Source organism: Miscanthus floridulus, chromosome 10, assembly GCF_019320115.1.
Source record: "Miscanthus floridulus cultivar M001 chromosome 10, ASM1932011v1, whole genome shotgun sequence".
Lineage (NCBI taxonomy): Eukaryota > Viridiplantae > Streptophyta > Magnoliopsida > Poales > Poaceae > Miscanthus > Miscanthus floridulus.
This window is the reverse complement of record NC_089589.1, coordinates 77052227-77070041: the sequence shown is the minus strand read 5'-3', so window position 1 is coordinate 77070041 and position 17815 is coordinate 77052227.

The following is a 17815-nucleotide window of genomic DNA, read 5'->3' as shown; positions in this document are numbered from 1 at the left end:
TTTTTTTTATTTTTACTAGTAGAAGTGCACTTACGGCACGCATGTGCTTTAAGATAAGTGATGTCCTATGGGTATGGGAAAAACTGAAATTGTAGGATATATAAATGTAGAACTGATTTGCAAATTACTTTTGAAGAGAGATAAACATATTATTTTAAAATTCGTAGAACATTGAATAACAATCAAATATTGACACTCATGGAATACATAATATGATTATTTAGATGACAAAGTTGAGACTGATGGCCTTGGATGTTCATAGTGTTAGTATTTGAAGATCAATGTGTATCACAATATTTAGAACCCAGGTTTACATAACAAGTGCGAAGGGAAATTTAGCATAGTTACATAGCACAAATCTACATTTAAAAGTTTATGCACAAATATACACATCTCCTATCTTGATAGGATAAAAAATTTCATCAAGTCATTCATATAGTCTGACAAAAAATTTCTACTCAGCCGCTCTCATCGTAATAAAAACAGCTTTAGATATCTATTGATGGAGATGAGCTCTTAAATAAAACTAATAGTTGACACCAGTAGCTGCCATATCAAATAAAATTTTACTTTGATCTCTCATATTGCACAAAACTACAAATAGATCACTCCAAAACAATGACATTGCTCTAAGTGCCATTCATGATGCAATTGATGAGAGAACATTTGAGCAAATCAAGAACATTGAGATGGCTCATGAGGCTTCGATGGCACCAAGGCAATAAAGGGTGCAAAGGCATACATTCTCAAGGAGAAATTTGCTAGCTTCAAAATAGCTTCAAGATAAAGGAAGATGAGAATGTGCCGGACATGTTCCATCAGATGGAAGTGCTTGTCAATGATCTCAAAGTACTTGGTGAGAAGGTGGAGGACAAGAACTTCTCTCATAAGTTCTTGAGATGCTTACCCATAAGATTTGGCATGTTGGTCACCTTGCAAGTGAGGACCGGTTTGGACACAATGACACCAAACCAAATCTTGGGAGATATCATGACCAATGATGCTTATAGAGATGATGATGAGAAGGAAGAAAAGAAGGAGAAGAAAGATGACAAGAAGGATGACAAGAAGAGTGTGGCGTTCAAGGCCACATCATCCAAGGGCAAGGCAAAGCAAGAATCATCAAGTGAAGATGAAGACTTGAGCTTTGATGAGATGGATGATGAGAAGATGGCTCTCTTTGTCAAGAGATTTGGCAAGTTCATGATGAAGAAGGGCTACCATGCTAAAAGAAAGAAATCTTCATCCAAGAATAAGGAAGAGTCAAGAAGGTGCTTCAATTATGGAAGCAAGGATCATTTTGTTGCTCAATGCCCATACAATAGCGACAATGATGATGACAACAAGAAGAGCAAGAAGAAGGATAAGAAGGAAAAGAAAGAGAAGAAGGACAAGATGACCATCAAGAATAAGAAGAAGAAGGGTGGTTCATATGTGGTTACTTGGGATAGTGATGCTTCCTCAAGTGATGATGATGATAGTGATGACGATAAGACCACCAAGAAGAAGGCTCTTGCAAGCATTGCTATCAATGAGAAGCCTTCTCTCTTTGACACTCCATCATGCTTCATGGCTAAGTCCACTGGTACAAACCTGTGATGATGGAAGTGATGAGGAACATGATAATGAAAATAAAAATGAAAGTGATAGTGATGATGATGAACCAACTAAGGATGAACTACTTGATATGCTAGATGATGCTAAAGAACACTTTGACATTAAGAGAAGGGAATGCAAAAGCTTGCGTAAGAATTTAAAAGCCCTTAAGCAAGCCTTTGATGAGCTCAATGCAACTCATGAGAGGCTAAAGGAAGCCCATGAGAAGCTTGGCAAGGCTCATAAGAAGCTTGAAAAAGCTAATTCCTCTTTACTTAATGAGCAAAATGAGAAAGAGCATGTTGTAATATGTGACAAAGGCTTAACTTGTGATATAATTGATGAATCATTCTATAAGCCTATCATTGTTGCTCCCACTAACCCTTCTTGTAGTACATATACTTCTACCTCATCTAGTAGTGATGGTTTCACTTGTGATGCCTCACTAATGGTTGAGAATGAGACCCTCAAGAAGAAGGTCAATGAGCTCACTTGCGCCTTAGGCAAAGCCTATGGTGGTGAGGACCATTTGCTTATGTGCTTGGGTAGCCAAAGAGCTTCTCTCTATAAAGAGGGATTGGGCTATACCTTCAAGAAAGGCAAGACGGCATTTGCTCCTCATAAGACTAGCTTTGTGAAGAACAATGGTCAGTTTTGCACTAGTTACAAGCAAGTTGGTCATATAGAGCAAAAGTGCATGAACAAGAAGTCACAAGCTAATGTATCCTCAATTAAGATTAATTCTTTCTATGTGCTTACTAAGGGTACAAATGGTGTGAAAGCTAAGTTCATTGGTACACCATGGATGGGCTCAAAGAAGAAAGCCATTTGAGTGCCAAAGAGCTTGGTCACTAACATTCAAGGACCCAAGCAAGTTTGGGTACCCAAAAAGAATTGATCTTCTTTTGTAGGTCAATTACAAAGCCGGAGGAAGGCATTGGGTTCATGATAGTGGGTGCACTCAACACATGACTGGTGATACAAGAATGTTCAACTCAATTGACACCAATGGCAATGATGGTTATGATAGTATTACATTTGGTGACAATAGCAAAGGCAAGGTCAAGGGGCTTGGTAAGATTGCAATATCCAATGACATGATCATTTCCAATGTGTTGCTTATTGAGAGCTTGAACTACAATTTGCTATCCATGGCTCAATTGTATGATCTTGGATTCAAATGCATATTTGGGGTAGATGATGTAGAAATCATCAGTGTAGATGGCTCTAACTTTATCTTCAAAGGCTTTAGATATGAGAATCTATACTTGGTAGATTTCAATGATAGTGAAGCTCAATTTTCATCATGCTTGTTCACTAAGTCTAGCATGGGTTGGTTATGGCATAGAAGGCTTGGTCATGTTGGAATGAAACAATTGAATAGATTGGTTAAGCATGACTTAGTTAGAGGCTTGAAAGATGTTGTGTTTGAGAAGGATAAGCTTTGTAGCTCTTGTCAAGCCGGCAAACAAGTTAGAAACGCCCATCCTAAGAAAAGCATGATGAGCACTAGTAAAGCATTTGAGTTATTGCACATGGATTTATTTGGGCCAACTCAATACACTAGCATTGGTGGTAACAAATATAGCTTTGTGATAGTGGATGATTATACTAGATACACTTGGATATTCTTTCTAGTGGACAAAAGTGATGTGTTTGCAACATTCAAATCATTTGTTAAGGGCATTCACAGTGAGTTTGAAACAACCATTAAGAGAGTTAGAAGTGACAATGGTAGTGAGTTCAAGAACACTAAAATTGATGAGTTGTGTGATGAATTTGGAATTAGACATAAATTTTCAGCCAAATACACTTCACAATCAAATGGCCTTATTGAGAGGAAGAATAGAACACTTATTGATATGGCAAGGTCTATGCTTAGTGAGTACAATGTGAGTCAATCTTTTTGGACCGAAGCTATCAACACGGCTTGCTATTGTAGCAACCGCCTCTATTGTCACCCATTAAAAGAGAAGACACAATATGAGCTCTTGAATGGTAGAAAGCCCAACATTGCATATTTTTGGGTCTTTGGTTACAAATGCTATATCTTGAAGAAATGCACTAGATTGGGCAAGTTTGACAAGAAATGTGTTGAAGGATTTCTACTTGGATACTCAACTACTAGCAAAGCATATAGAGTTTAGAATTTGGATAGTAGTACTCTTGAGGAAGTTCATGATGTTGAATTTAATGAAACCAAGGGTTCCCAAGATGAGAATAAGAACTTAGAAGATGTAAGAGGCATTCAACTTTCAAAAGCCATGAAGAACATGGATGTTGGTGAATTGAGGCCTAGGCAAATGAATAATGATGAAGATGATCAAGTGCAAGTGCTCTCTAACACAAATTTGCAAGATGATACAAATCAGGCTAGTACAAATGGCTCTCATGACAATGAACAAAATCAAGTGGCTAGCACATCATCTCAATCCAATGATCAAGCAAGTGCAAGCAATCAAGTTCCAATACTCCAACCAACCAATATTGCAAGGGATCATCAATTGGACACTATCATTGGTGATATTTCAAGAGGTGTGCAAACTAGATCAAGATTGGCTATATTTTATGAGCATTTCTCATTTGTGTCATCCATTGAACCAAAGAAGATAGATGAAGCATTGAAGGATATTGATTGGGTGAATGCTATGCATGAAGAATTGAATAACTTCACAAGAAATCAAGTATGGGAATTAGTAGAGAGACCAAAGGGGCACAATGTGATTGGAACCAAATGGATCTTTAGAAACAAGCAAGATCAAGATAGGATAGTAATAAGGAACAAAGCAAGATTAGTAGCACAAGGATATACACAAGTTGAAGGTCTTGACTTTGGAGAAACATATGCCCCCGTTGCTACATTGGAAGCAATTAGAATCTCATTAGCGTATGCTTGTGCCCACAACATCAAGCTCTATCAAATGGATGTCAAGAGTGCATTTCTCAATGGTTACATCAATGAAGAAGTATATGTTGAGCAACCTCCTGGTTTTGAAGATGACAAGAAGCCCGACCATGTGTATAAGTTGAAGAAGGCATTGTATGGCTTGAAGCAAGCACATAGAGCATGGTATGAGAGATTGAGGGACTTTCTACTCTTTAAAGGGTTCATGATGGACAAGGTTGACACCACTCTTTTCACCAAAAAGATTAGCAAAGACTTATTTGTGTTGCAAATCTATATTGATGACATCATATTTGGATCAACTAATCAAGACTTTTGTGAAGAATTTAGAAAGATAATGGCTAATAAGTTTGAAATATCCATGATTGGAAGTTAAGTTACTTCTTTGGTCTTCAAATCAAGCAATTGAAGAATGGTACATTCGTGAGTCAAGGCAAGTACATCAAAGACATACTCAAAAGTGTGGCATGAGTGATGACAAAGCCATTAGCACACCAATGGGGACAAATGATAATTTGGATAGTGATGCAAGTGGCAATATGGTGGATCAAAAATTATATCGGTCTATGATTGGAAGCCTACTCTATGTGACTGCATCAAGGCTGGATGTCATGTTTAGTGTATGCATGTGTGCAAGATTTCAAGCCTCACCAAGAGAAAGTCATTTGAAGGCTACAAAGAGAATATTGAGGTACTTGAAGCATACACAAAATATTGGTTTGTGGTATCCCAAAGGAGCACAGTTTGAGCTAGTTGGTTACTTTGACTTGGATTATGCGAGATGCAAGGTTGAAAGGAAGAGCACCTCGGGCACATGTCAATTGTTGGAAAGATCACTAGTTTCATGGTCATCAAAGAAGTAAAATAGTGTTGCATTATCAACCGCCAAAGCTGAATACATATCCGTCGGTAGTTGTTGTGCACAAATACTTTGGATGAAGGCCACTTTGAGTGACTTTGGAATCAAGTTCAAGAAAGTGCCATTGCTATGTGACAATGAGAGTGCAATCAAGTTAACCAACAATCCGGTTCAACATGCAAGAACAAAGCACATTGATGTCCGCCACCATTTCATAAGAGATCACCAACAAAAATGGGATATTTGCATTGAGAGTGTAGGCACCGAAGATTAACTTGCCGATATATTCACCAAGCCATTGGATGAGAAAAGGTTTTGCAAACTAAGGAATGAGTTGAACATATTGGATTTCTCAAATATGTGTTGATACACCCCCCCCCCCACCTATATGACATGCCTCTCCTTCGAGCAATCCAAGGTAAAAGTTGATTGGCATGGCATACATACTTGCTAAGGACATGTTTAGTGCATCTAGTCATCTTTCACATTTAATAGGCTCATTCATGAAAATCAAATGATTTTGATATTTGTATGGTACCACTATTGCTTCTATGCTTAATTTGGTCTAGTGGTAGCATATGACATGTTTGTGGGCTTGTAAACCTAGTGTTTGATCTAGAAAATGAGCTATAAGTATTTAACTCAACATGGTACAAGATAATCCTTATTTGGAGGTGTAAAGAAGCTTGTCCTTGGATCAAACCGAGTTAAATATCTTTGGCAAATATTCTAGATTGAACCAAATTTGGGAAAATAGTTCCTCACCCCATTGATTGACATTGATAATCTCAACCTATATACATTTTGAACCTTTATGGTCATTGATGATAAAGGGGGAGAAATAGTATACAAAGATAGTGAAAAGACAACAAAGAGGGAGAGAAACAAAGATGTAAGTGATAGGGGGAGAATTTGACATAGGGGGAGAGATATGACAAAGGCAGGGGATCAATTAAAATTTTAAGCATACAAGTAAGGGGCAAGCTCATGAACTTGTATGGTGCATTTGAATGTGCATTTCATATATTTGCTTGCATGGCACAAGTTTTAAATTTCAATATCCATACTTGTGTGGTATATGCTAGTTGTAGGATTGAATGATGAAATGAAAAACTAGCATGCATAGGTTAAGAAACTAGACTTATGTTCATTTTATGGAAACTAGACCCTTGCTTCTAATGTTGATCTCATGGGGTATTCTAGTTTTTGTGTATGTCTAGTTACTAATGGTGCTAAGGATGGTATATTGGTGCACTTCGATTGGTATCACGCTTCAAAGGTCCATCTCTTATACCTTAGCATCATTTGATAGACATTGTCTCCCATATTTCCTATCTAAGTATATATGCAAGCTACAATCCAAACTCTTAGCACATATATAGGGGGAGCAATTGCTACCATTCGGGGTTCATGAAACTTGTCCATATCCTTTTACACATGGTAAATATGCTTGGGCAAGCAACATGGATTCAATTAAATTTCAATTCATATCTTTATGTAAGGGTTGTCATCAATTACCAAAAAGGGGGAGATTGAAAGCTCTAGTTTGGTTTTGGTGAATTGATGAAACCCTAAGTGCTAACCTAGTTCATCTAAGTGATCATGAGATAGATAGCATTATTCCAAGTGGTGAAGCAACGGTGAAGATCATGATGATGGTGATGCCATGGTGATGATCAAGTGCTTGGACTTAGAAAAGAAGAAAGAGAAAAACAAAAAGCTCAAGGCAAAGGTGAAATTGATAGGAGCTTTTCGGTTTAGTGATCGAGACACTTAGCGAGTGTGATCACATTTAGGATCGATAGCCATACTATTAAGAGGGGTGAAACTCGTATCGAAATGCGGTTATCAATGTGCCACTATATGCCCTAACTCATTGCATATGCATTTAGGATCTAGTGGAGTGCTAACACCCTTGAAAACATTTGTGAAAATATGCTAACACATGTGCACAAGGTGATACACTTGGTGGTTGGCACATTTCAGTAAGGGTGGAGAAGTTGGTGACATGAAGGAGATGATAGTCACTAAAAATAGTGACCGAACACCGGTCACGTGGTGATCGGACTCGGGGGAGCAGCATCCGGTCATTTATAAAATCAGTGGTGTGCTCGGGTTACTCTCAGTCTGAGACCAGATGCAGGTGATCAGACTCTAGCTGAACACTATTTAGCATCCAGTCCTGCTAACGTGGCGACGTGCAGAGAAGAGGAGGAGGAGCGGACGCACCAACGTGTCTGGTCATGGTGGACTAGACACATCCAATAAAAAAACCCGGCTCTGGTGCCTTACTAGAAATGACTGGACTCCAGTGATGGAGCGTTCGGTCACTTTGAGTAGTGCATCTGGTCGCAACTTAACACGTGGCGCGAAGCAGACTAGCCATTAAGATCGGGCGCTCAGCATTTGAGGCTGATGACACATGGTGAGCATCGGGCGACCGGACGTTGGGGTCCTACGTCCATTCAACCTGACCGACGCGTTCGGTCAGCCCATGTTTCACTAGACAGAAGAGCCAACAGCTCTATTCGTAGGGGCTCTCTATTTAAGCCCCATGGCTGGCTCAAGCTCACTCTCTTTGCCATTTGCATTGACATGGCAACCTTGTGAGCATAGCCAAAGCCCTCTCACTCATCTACATCATTGATTCACCATCTTTATGAGATTGGGAGTGAATCCAAGTGCATTACTTGAGTGTTTGCATCTAGAGGCACTTGGTGTTCATGTTTCGCTGCGGGATTCGCTTGTTACTCTTGGTGGTTGCAGCCACCTAGATGCCTTGGAGCAATGAGGATCATCGAGTGGAGGTTGGTGATTGTCTCTGGCTCTGATTGTGGTGATTATGAGGGGTTCTTGACCTTTTCTCGGTGGAGAGCCAAAAGATACTCTAGTGGATTGCTCATGGCTTGTGTGATCCTCATCTTGTGTTGGTTGTGCGGCACCCTATTAAGGATTTGGCATGTGATGCCAATTAGCGCATGAACCTCTAAGTGAGTGAATCGCCACAATGAGGACTAGCTTGCCGGCAAGCAAGTGAACCTCGGTAAAAAATCATTGTGTCATCATTTGATTCCGAGGTGATTGGTCTTCATTGGTATTCATTCTTGTGATTGATTGGTTCATTCCTAAACTTGGTGGTATAACCATCTTGCTCTCTCTTTTTACATTACCACAAACTAGTTGTCAAGCTCTTTAGTGTAGCTAGTCGTGAGAGCTTATTAGTTTGGTCAGTGTGGCTCTTTAGTTAGCCTTTGAGAGCACACTAACTTAATGTAGTGATATAGCCATTGTGTGGATAGAGACTATAGAAACTAAAATTGTGGTAGATGGCTTGTATTTTTAGTAGACTAGCGCAACACTCGCTTCGCCTCATATTTGTCTAACCAGGTTGCTAGGTGTTGTTATAGAAAATTTTAATAGGATATTCACTCCCCTCTAGTCATTAGGACCTTTCAGAAGTACCATGTGGCAGAGGCCCTCGAGCTGGTCCATGGTGACCTCTGTGGGGTATCACACCGGCGACGCACGGTGGTCGCAAGTACTTCATCTTGCTAGTGGATGACTACAACTAGTTCATGTGGCTGTAGCATCTGACCAGCAAGACCGAGGCAGCAGAAGCGATCAAGAAGTTCAAGGTGCACGCAGAGGCGGAGAGCGGCAAGAAGCTACGCGTACTGCAGACTGATTGTGGTGGTGAATTCACTTTAGTGGAGTTCGCTGCGTACTGCACGGATCAGGGTGTGGTGCAACACCACACTGCGCCATACTCACCATAGCAAAATAGCGTGGTGCAGTGGAGGAACCAGACGATGGTCAGCATGGCTCGATCCATGATGAAGGCCAAAAGCATGCTGGCAAAGTTCTAGGGAGAGGCGGTGACCACGGCAGTACTCATCCTCAACCGCACGCCCACCAAAGGCCCTGAAGGGCAAGACGCTGTTTGAGGCTTGGCATGGATGCAAGCCTAATGTGTCCTTCCTCAGGACATTTGGTTGCATCGGCCATGTGAAGAACACAAAGCCTCACCTTGGCAAGCTAGAAGACAGGAGCATGCCTATGGTGCTCATGTGCTATGAGGAGGGCACCAAGGCGTACCAGCTCTATGACCCACGTGGAGGCAAGGTGATTGTCTCGCGAGACGTCATGTTCGATGAGAAGGCAGCCTGGGACTAGGATAGTCTGGGCACAGGGGAAGCTGGCGGCTTCACCAGCACCTTCATCGTCAAGCACTTGGTCATCCACGGTGGTGGAGACGCTGGAGAGGAGGTGCCGACCACTCCAGCAACAGAGCCAAGCACTCCTAGGGCGGTGCTGAGTACTTCAAGAGGGGTGCCAAGCACTCTAGGAGGGGTACAAGCGGTCCTGCAGTAGTGTCGACCACTCCAGGACATGGTGCCGAAACGCTCCCATAGTAGAGCCGAGAGGATCTTACAGTGGTCTCAGACCACTCCTAAGACTGGTGCCAAGCACTCCTATAGTGTGCCAACCACTTCAGGAGTAGGTGACGAGTGGTCCAAGAGTAGTGTCAAGCACTATAGCCGAGGGTGCCGAGCACTCCAGGTGTTGTGTCAACCACTCTGATGGAACAAGGGACTCCATCGACGCTGATCGAGTTTGCCTCACCTCCAAGTGACATCACTGAGTTTGTGGATGCCTTCCACGATGGTGAGGAGGTGTGGTTCCGCAGGCTAGACGACATCATTGGTGGCATAGGGTGCCTTAGGCCTGGTAGGTCGGCTGCTTAATGACCCAGAGCTGCTTCTCATCAGTGTAGAGGAACCACCCATGTTCGCACTGGCTGAGCGCGATGCAAATTGGCGATGGGCGATGCTAGAGGAGATGAAGGCGATTGAGGAAAATGAGACTTAGGGAGCTCGTTGATCCACCTCCAGGATGCCATCCGATCGGCCTGAAGTGGGCGTACAAGGTCAAGCAGGATGAGTATGGTGCCACTGTCAAGCACAAGGCGCGCCTCGTCACCCGAGGCTTTGTCCAGCACGAGAGTATCGACTTCACGGAAGTCTTTGCGCCGGTGGCGCGCATGGAGTCTATCCGACTGCTGCTGGCTTTGTTAGCAACGAAGGACTGGCACGTCCATCACCTAGACATAAAATTGGCCTTTCTCAATGGTGAGCTAGTGGAGATGGTCTACGTCAGGCAACCTTTGGGTTTCGCCATCAAGGGAGCGATGCACAGGGTGCTCTGACTACGCAAGGCGCTCTAGGGGCTGTGACAAGCCCCGCGAGCATGGAATGCCAAGCTTGACACCACGCTAAGCGAGCTTGGGTTCATGCGGTGCGTAACCAAGCATGCGCTCTACATGCGGTGATGGGAAAAGGTGGAGCTACTCGTTAGCCTATATGTGGATGACTTGATCGTCACCGGTGTGCGTGCAGAGGACATCAATAACTTCAAGCATGAGATGGTGGCTCGTTTTCGAATGAGCGATCTCGGCGCGCTCTCCTATTACCTCGACATCGAGGTGAGACAGGGGAAGGAGGCGCTCACACTCGGTCAGAGCGCGTATGCCTCGAAGCTATTGGAGCAGAGCAGCATGGCTAAGTGTAAGCCATGCGTGACTCTGATGGAGGAGCGACTGAAGCTAACGAAGGCTAGTACCGCGGTGAAGGTAGATGCAACACTCTATCGGAGCATCATTGGCGGTCTACGCTACCTAGTCCACACGAGGCTGAACATTATGTTCGTCGTGGGCTACGACAGCCGCTTCATGGAGGATCCTTGAGAGGATCACTGGGCCGCGGTGAAGCAGCTGTTGCGCTATGTCAAGGGGATGGTGGATCAGGTGATTGTCTTCCCCAAGACCGATGGAAGTGGGCTACAGCTCACTGTGTTCAGCGATGCAGACATGGCGGGTGTTGATGAAATATGGTCGACAGTCTACCTAGGGTATGCCCAAGGTAGTAGATTGTTGGTAGACAGATGCGCAAGCCACAAACAAGACGGTGATGCAAGGCAGACACGAGGTTTTATCCAGGTTCGGCCGCTAAGGAGGTGTAATACCTACGTCCTGCATCTGATTGTATTGCTGTATGTCAATGAGAGATGTTTTTTAGAGGGGTCCCCTGCCCGCCTTATATAGTCCAGGGGGCAGGGTTACAGATTTGGAAACTAATCCTAGCCAGTTATAATTGCCATAGGTGGCCGGATAAGGATTCCTATTCTAACCGACCAGGATCTTGCTTGATCGCCAAATCTATCTTGACTCCTTGCGCGGGACTCCGAACAGGTTAGCCGGGCCGCGCGTCATCTTTTGGTGGACCAGACCCTCTGATATGGGCTGGCCCAAGCCTAGCCATAAGGGTATAGGGTTTAATACCCCCACAGCTAGTCCTCGAGCACCATGTATTATGCTGCGACACGCTGTTTGATCTCCTTCGACTAATGCAATCCGTCTTCATGTCATTTGCAACTGATTGAAACATTGACCAATCAAATGCGCCAGCATTCTGATCAGTACAGAGAGCAGTAGACCATGATTATAGCCGAAGATTCTAGTTGTCCGAAGAATGCATGGTGCTCTTAAAGAAAAAAGAAAAAGATTTCTTTCCTGATCAAGTGTGCCCACTTGTATTTCTGAAAAGAAATGTAAGTGACCCTTGTACAGTAGTTGTTATGGCCAACAGTCAGAGCATAGGGGTCGATTAAATAAACATATTCACCACAAGGTGAAGTGTGCCCACTTAGTCCCCGAGCCTGGTAGTAGGTGACGCAGGCACATGGTGCCAGGGTCTAAAAAGAATTTCTACTGAAGTTAAGAATCCAATCATCGTATAATCAATACGAGATGCACTGGCAGGTGCATCGTACCGATGTAGCCCCCGAGCTTGCTGGAAGACGAAGTATAAGCCTTGTAGCAAGGTCTAAATAAATGTCTCTCAACTGTATGTGAGTACAAATCACATGTAGCCGAGGAGAGCAATCGCCGAGCATTCTTCGGAACAGTCCCCGAGCATGGTAGTGGTCGGGGCAGTCCCCGAGCACGGTAGTGGTCGGGGCAGTCCCCGAGTATGGTAGTGGTCGGAGCAGTCCTCGAGCACGATAGTGGTCGGAGCAGTCCCCGAGCACGGTAGTGGTCTGGACCATCCCTGAGCATGAGACATGCAGCGAAGAAACGAATACTGCTTGTACTATTATTTGGTGTATTTATTTATCTTCTTACTCTGTCAAGTCCAATCTGACACGTCTGGTCAAAAAAGCAGACGGGTATAGCACGTCATACTACCTTCTTGTCCTTTCAAGCAAACAGTCGTTTGGCACCTGTAAGGAGGTGCGTTAGAGTGGGCCCTCGCACACTAGCAACGAAGATGCGCGTACACTGGTAATGAAGGGGCGCATATATTGGCATAGATCTCGAGGTTGTGAAAACAACCATCTGCGGTGCGTGCGCACGTCTCCCAAGAATCTCAGGCAGACGAAACGGCGGAACTCTTGGTTATTTATAATATAGAACTGGTAAGTTACTTTTTACCGATCCCCATTACCATTCGCCGTCATAGCTTTCTTCTTCCTCTTGCCATCCCTAATACCTCCAAAATCATCACCAATCACCCCTCCACCGTATCCACCTCCATCAGCAAGGGCGGATTCATGGCGAAGAGCGACGCCCGGAAGAAAGCCGGAGTCATGGCGAAGGAGTGGTGGAAGTCAAGAAGCAATGAGCAGACCATCGAAGACCTCGTCATCATGGGAGTACTCCACAACAAGGCACTCACAGGATGGTGCGCGCCGGAAGGAGAAGGGTACCCCGGTCCACAACCAAGTGAGATTGTGGTTTTCGAAAATTTCTTCAAGCGGGGTTTTGGGGTTCCAGTGCACCCTTTCCTTCAGGGGCTCTGTTTGTATTACGAGATTGGGATTTGCAATCTGCATCCCAACTCGATTCTTCTTGTCTCCACCTTCATTCATCTTTACGAAGCATATGGTGGCTTCCAGCCCTATTTCGACTTCTTTCACCATCTTTTCTGTCTGCGGAAGAAAGGAAGCGGCGGCTCGAAGATAGTCGGAGGTGTGTACCTCAATCTATGTGACGGGATGAAGGCCCAGTACTTGCACTGCCCTTGGAACACATCGCTGGACGACTGGTACAAGAAGTGGTTCTACATCTGCGAAGAGCCGAACACGATCACACTGTGCGATGTGGGGTTCATTCTAGAGAAGAAGAATAGCTGGTCGGAGAAGCCCGAGCACTTGGAACAGATCTCAGATCTTCTTGGGATGATCTTGTGGAAGAAACTGGATGGTCCGAGCGTGGTCGGGAACTTCATCAGCCGAAGGATCTAGCCCAGCCAGAGGAGGGTACATCCCGGCTACAAGTACCAAGGTAGCGCAGACCCAACAAGGACTAGGCAAGAGGCGCTTGACAAGATAGAAGTCAAAGCCAGGATTGGAGAGCTATTTAACTTAGCTGATCCAAATTATGTCAGGTTGAGCGACATCGAGCACGCTTTCAAGCTGGCCCGACCTCCCCCAAAGGTAAATTATGCTGCCTTGTACCCATAGTGTTATGTTGCAACAGAAACTTAGTGTGTTATCGCCTTTATGTTTCCTAGATTAATGGTCGTGACAAAGCAGTAGTGTTCATGTCTCCACCCCCTGGTGTGGATTGGCCGCAAGTTGTCGGCCCAACCGCCCAGACCAGCGCCGGGATCAAAGATGTCGACTGGGCCGTACTCGGAGTTGGGGAGGAGGCAATGGCCAGAGCTGCTGGTAAGCGGCCGGTGGCCAGCAAGCATCGTCAGGCCATCTTTACATTGTCAGATGATGAAACAGAGGATGCAGACATCTTTCGACTCATCCCTCGAAAGAGGAGGAGGCAACTGGAGTCGATGGAGCAGGGTGGCTCCTCCGTGCCAGTGGGACTCGCATCACCGACCACTACAGTGCAGAGGACAAGCAGCAAAGGGGTTGAGCATCAAGCCCCGATGCCGGTACTGGTCGTAGAAAGAGACCCGGTGGCACCCGCAGAGCACGTGGAGCAAGCATGGCCGAAGAGACGCGCCTTCGCCACATCATTCCGCGCTTCCAAGCTATAAGTATTTGTAACCTTGATGTAAGCTTACAATTTAAATTGAATAATGTCATCTTCTAAACTTATCTCGAATATATTAGGTCGGCGGCCACCGAAAATCCCGACCAACTAGCTGGGTGCGGCATGGCTCCGCCAGCAATGTCAGAGAAAACTGCCCAGCAGCCGGCTATGGAGGAACCTATAGCAGAAAGTCCGGCAGAGCCTCAGCAGACGAGCGGCCAGACAACAGTCCCCAAGCAGGTGGTCGAGGGGAGAGCTGAGCCAAGCATAGGTGCTTCGAGCACTAACCCTACTGAGGGGGACACTTCAGCACCAAGGGTAACAGACCAAACTGAGGAGCAGCAGCTGGAGGTGGCACAGAGCAAGTTTGCCGATGCTACGGCCCGTGGGAAAGCCATAGTGATCGCAGAGGTTGCAAACTCCGGACCAGCGCCGCTACCCAAACAAGAGGCCAAAGAGGACGAAGTAGAGGAGGTCTTGGGCCGTCCCCAGGACAAATGACAACATGTACATGTGTCGCGCTGGCGGAACGACCAATGGGTTGTTTATGAAGAAATCCCAGAGGTCGAAGAGACCATAAAAGTTGAACGAGCAGCAAAACATCTGGCGACGGAAGTCCAGGTATGTTTTGCATGACCACTTGATCCTGCTATCCAATCAAACTGTCTGACTTAGCTTTTGTACATGCAGGACTTAATGAAGACCGCAAGGTACTGAAAGAAGTGCTTCGACCAGATTGAGGGGATCACAGCAAGCAATAAAGAACTAGCGGCCGAGGTGGAACGCTTGTGCCACCAACTTGAAACCGCCAACCAGGAGAGGACGGAGCAAGAGGCATAGAACCAGAACCTGGTCATCCAGCTCAGTAACAAAGAGCAGGAAAAAACAAGTAAGTTGTCACTTTATCACAACAAGTGCATAACATGTGTTGTTGCATTATTGGTAGTAATAGCTGTAGTGCAGGCTTAGAAGCCGAAGTAGTCTGTCTCCAAGAGGAGAATAGCCGTGTGGCCATAGAGTGTGGTTGCCTGACGGAGGACAACAAGAAACTGGCGCACGACCAGTCGTAGCTCCGGGACCGCACAACCAAGATGAAGGAGGAGCTGAAAAGTAAGTGTTCCAGACCACCTTGCTCATTCTGTTGCCCACGTTATCTTGTCGTGGCATGACATTTTAATGTCTTTTGCGGTTTGTAGTTTTAAAAGTCAATGCCAAGAAGCATCTAGAAACCATGATGAAAGATCGTGATGGCTAGAAGGCGCGATGCCTAGAGATCACCGAGGATCGGGACACATGGAAGAACCAGTGCCAGGAAGTGCCAACTGGCATTTTGCCCGTCCTCAACCTTATCGACCCAGCGCTTACAGAGGAAGTGCCAAGGACGCCGCAGCTCGGACTGGTCGAGAGATGCCAAAAGGCATGGGGATGGTTCCAAGAGTTCGTGAAGGAGGCGGGTGAGTACACAAGCGCACATGTGCTAAGCATGGTGCATGCCCACTACCCCCTGATCGATCTCAAGTGCCTGGAGGCTAGGTACCCAAAGGAGATAGATCTAGACAAGGCTGAGGAGCTTCGGATGACCCAGCTGGACCTATCTTCAAAGATAATTGGTGACATTAACCTGTGTGGAGGTGGTACAACACCTGTACAGGGTACACCATCAACAAGTCAGCTGGAAACGCCATCAGTTGTGAGCCAACCGGCGAAGCCTGCGGTCCTCTTTAGCTCGACCAGTACAAGAGTCCCCGAGACTCGAGTAGGATGTTGGAAGCAGCGAGCAGCAGGTGCCGCATGCTCCAACCAGCCAATAGGATAGGCTAGAGCTATAGAAGAAGGGCGTAGTTGTGTTATTGTAAACTTGGGCCTCTTCAGGCAAGCTTGTAATAACATAACTGTATATCATCATAAGCTTGTTTGTTTTGTATAAAACGCATTTAAGCTTGAAACTCGTGTTGGTGTAACTAAGTGAGAACATGTTAGCGTTCTGTTTAGTTGTACTAGTTTACTCGACATGTCATCCTGAAAAGTTTGTATGGCCCTGATTTGCCATGTGGTCAGAGTGTGAGGTGCGTGACCTATGCACACGTAGACGCGGACAAGTCAAACCAGGGGGAACCTGCCGATCACCCGTAGCGTAGAGAGCGGATCCCATGCACGCATTGGGAGGAACCGGAGATAGGGCCTGCTCTGAAAACCCGAGAAGGAATGGTGGTCGGCTTTGACTGGCTAAGTTAGAATAACCGTAAAATTTGAAGTGACACATCATAGTGGTCGGAGAAATCATAATAGCTTTATTGAATTAAATCGAAAGTACAAGAGGAGTACATATCTCAGTAGTTAAGCATAGAAACGCCTAAGCTTGTCGATGTGCCATGAATTGGGTACGTCCGTACCGTCCAGGTGAGCTAACCTGTAAGACGTTGGTCGTGTGACTTCCCTGATCATGAAGGGCCCTTCCCATGGAGTTGCGAGTTTATGGACACCAGCCTGATTCGTCTTCCACTTCAGGACCAAGTCCCCGACCACGAAGAACCGCTCTTTAACGTTCTTGTTATAGTACCTACACAAAACAACAAGGTATTTGGCTGTATGTACGCAAGAATCGAGCTGCTTCTCTTCTGCACTATTCACTTCTAGCTCCCGCACTTCGTTGACCTTGCCTTCGTCAAAGTTCTCAACCCGTGCTGATCTGAAAGCTATATCTACTGGGAGGACTGCCTCAGCGCCGTAAACCATAAAGTATGGTGAGACGCCGGTGTTACGACTGGGCTGGGTTTTGAGGCCCCAGACCATGGCTGGTAACTCTTTGAGCCATCTTCCGGGAGCTTTATCATTTTCTCTGTACATCCTCTTCTTCAATGCATCCAAAATCATACCATTTGCCCGCTCGACCTGTCCATTAGCTCTAGGGTGCGCCACTGAGACTTATTTTACTACTATGCTCCTTTCATCGCAGAAATCCCAAAAAGCATTCTCGATGAACTGAGTACCTGAAAGCTCTAGTTTGGTTTTGGTGAATTGATGAAACCCTAAGTGCTAACCTAGTTTATCAAGTGATCATGAGATAGGTAGCACACTTCAAGTAGAGAAGCTTATGAAGATCATAGCATGACAATGGTGATGGCATGGCGATGATCAAGGGCTTAAACTTGAAATGAAGAAAGAGAAAAACAAAAAGCTCAAGGCAAAGGTATAAACCATAGGAGCTATTTTGTTTTGGTGATCAAGACACTTAGAGAGTGTGATCACATTTAGGTTTGATAGTTGTACTATTAAGAGGGGTGAAACTCGTATTGGAATACGGTTATCAAAGTGCCACTAGATGCTCTAACTCATTGCATATGTATTTAGGATCTAGTGGAGTGCTAACACCCTTGAAATTGTTTGTGAAAATATGCTAACACCT